Source organism: Diplotaxodon limnothrissa, linkage group LG16, assembly GCF_057381915.1.
Source record: "Diplotaxodon limnothrissa isolate DT_005_m linkage group LG16, D_limnothrissa_male_GT1.1, whole genome shotgun sequence".
In the NCBI taxonomy this organism is placed as follows: domain Eukaryota; kingdom Metazoa; phylum Chordata; class Actinopteri; order Cichliformes; family Cichlidae; genus Diplotaxodon; species Diplotaxodon limnothrissa.
The window spans coordinates 23,261,359-23,264,415 of NC_140611.1; the positions used below are offsets into that span (position 1 = coordinate 23,261,359).

At 38.5% G+C, this 3,057-nt stretch overlaps 1 non-coding gene across 1 annotated transcript; it reads right to left on the bottom strand.

The window, feature by feature from the left end:
• Positions 1–1,862: 1,862 nt before the first annotated feature.
• On the bottom strand, positions 1,863–1,944 carry trnas-cga (transfer RNA serine (anticodon CGA)). Its single transcript has one exon. It is a non-coding gene; the product is annotated as a tRNA-Ser (tRNA).
• Positions 1,945–3,057: the final 1,113 nt, after the last annotated feature.

The window sequence follows — 3,057 nt, forward strand, 5'->3', positions numbered from 1 at the left end:
TACAGGGGTTGATTTATTTATTTTAATTTAACAAACTGAGCTATTTTTTTTTATATAAGTAAGTTCTTAATTAGTTTCTTTATTTCAAGATGAACTGCTCTGATTTCAGTAGTGAGAATCCGTGCTACAGTGAAATAATCACTTTTTATGATCTCAGGCAGATAAGGTAAGCAAGCCCTAGGTGTTTCTGGTTCACACACTTTAGCGTTTTCTGACTAGTAAATATTACGCTACCAGGAAATCTGATTATACAGCTGTGTAAAAACCAAATTTTCACAGGACTCTGCGCAGTCCTGTACACCCCTGGTGCTTTCAAAGGAATTTAGATGGTATAAATCAGCCAGATGTTGCCAATCAAATGTATGAAGACCATTCTAAAGGTCAAATGTGAGACTACAGGTCTGTCAGCTAAAGCTTGGCTGAAACTGGGTATGCAGCAGGCTAATAATACCAAACACCAGCGTAAATTTACAGGATGGTTCAAGAAGAAAACAATCGTTGTGTTGCAGTGGCCCAAAGTCCACAACCTCATTTCAACCTGATTGAAATCTTGTCTCTGGACATTAATAGACTTGTGCATAAATTGTCCAAATTCCTGCTCAATGATATGAAAGACTGATTAAATGATAACAAAAACAATTACTTCAAGTTATTGCTGCCACAGGAGGTTCTACAAGCTACCGAATCACAGAGTGGGCTTATTTTTCCACCGGATTACAGAGAGTCCTGTGGAAATGTTCTTTCTCATATGACTATATCTTCATGAGTGAATAATTATGATGATGAACCTGCATTATAGTATGTCAGCATCACCACAAGCCTGTTAATATGTTGATAATAGCGGAGTGGATAATTATAGTGGGGTTTTTTTTATCTTCTCTACCTTATAACATATCATACAGCATTATGAACTGTCTATGCTGCTACGATTGCAACATGTTTTCCCTGTAATGTAGTATAAAGGATGCTAATCTAATTATTCATACCTCAACACCTCTGAAATATCTATTAACAGTGCCTACTCATGGGACTAGTCTGATCATTTCAGCTGGTAAGACAACCAGTGGTGGATAAAAGAAGTCCACCGGCTCAGAAACGCTGCTCTCATGGGAACCTAACGCTCCAAACAGATGTTGTTCTTCCTCAGAAAGTGAAACCTAATAAGATGCAATATGGTCAACACTCCACAGGTTTGTGTCCTCCAGCCAGAGCAGACAGTGAGCAGATTACTGATCAGAAAGTCAAGACCTGCTGCCAAAAAGTGACTCTGGGCCACCTGTCCCCAAACACTGGAAAACAAGCTACAAGAGCAGCACACACATGGTTTCCAGTGCACACTGTCTGTGAACAGAACTGATAGTTTTCATGGGTGTGAAGCTGGTAAGGAATCACGTTTTTGTATGTTACAGAGCACCTGCTTGTTGACCTTTGGAAAACTTCAAACTGTTATTGGCTCTATTGTTATTTAAAGATACACTTCACTCATCTAGTGTGACAGACATGGTTTGTGTCCATGCCTCTCAACACTTACTAAGAAAATGAATGTTTACAACTGATTTACCACTTAAGTGCTGGATTGAGTTGAGGTAAGGCTCTATGCAGGCCAGTCAAACTCCTCCGCACGTCACTTTAAGTTCAGCACAGAGGGACTGTATCTAAATGGACATTAACCATTTCTTTGTAATCAGCTGTTTTAGAGCCTGCGGCCGAAGGAGCGGTGGCTCTGAGTAAGAAACCAAGAATGTAGCACATTCATAAGGAAAAGACTTGCCAATCACAACCAAACCACACCTTAAAGTATATAGATAGGACTTTATTAATCTTTCAGGTAGGTTCCTCCGGGAAATTCAGTAAAGCTTTATCGTCACGAACAGGGTTCGAACCTGTGCGGGGAAACCCCATTGGATTTCGAGTCCAACGCCTTAACCTCTCGGCCACCGCGACTACAGCACACATGTTTATGATTTATCATAAATCATATTCATACAATATGAATTATCTTCGCAAGCAGTGGAAATGGGAAGGAATTAAGATTTCAGACACCTCTGTGGAGCCTTGACTTTTTACTTACCTGAGTTGTGTTGGATTAAAATCAGCTGATAACTGAAAAATTGTACATTTAAATTAAAGTAACTGGTTTTCTCTGATTTATTACTAGAAGTTTGTGTCTTTGTATTTTTGTGTTTTTACTTGTATATACTGAATTACTAATAGATAACAATATTTTCTCTAAATGCTTGGATTTTTTATTTTACTATTATCAAAACAATACTCAGATTCTTCTATTTGAATATAATTTTCTTTTTCTAGAAATTTGGACTGAATGTTGAAGCTTTCTAATGCTGTAGTCGGGGCCTTTCTGAGTACTCTTCACTTCATTCAGCCATAAATGCAAACAATATCAAAATACCTTCACGGCAACTGGCATAACCGGAGGATATACCATGATGTTGGATGTTATTATAAACCCTGATTCATTTTACATCTCCAGGTTTGCTTTCTGTTCCTGATATAACCAAACCTGAGCGAACTAATCATGAAATCAGGGAACTGCACAGAGTTCTATCCTTCCCCTGTCCAGTGAGGCGGAGGAGTAAAGTACAGTTATATAACTGTGAAAAATATATAGCTGCACCATAGTCTGTGATTATGAGACCAGCATGCCATGTCCTACTTCAGATGTTACACAATGGGCACTCTCACTAAAAGGCATTCATCCATACAGTTCAGCAGGCATTTAGTACCTTTAGTGTAATACTGTTGAACAATTGTATTTGGGTTTTAAGAACACAATATAAAGGAGAGAATAACATGCACATCATTGGTTACACTTTCTAATACTGAGGTTGACCCACTTTTGCTTTAACTAAATTCTTCATTGCATATCTTCAACTTTGTGAGCTTTGAGACATGATGTGTTATTCTGCTGAAGCAGCCAACAGAAGGTGGTTGCACTCTGGTCACAAAGTGATGGACTTAGTCAACAACATTACTCAAGAGGGCTCTGCCACTTAAACAATGTCATCTTGTTACTATGGGAGACAAAGTGTGCCAAGA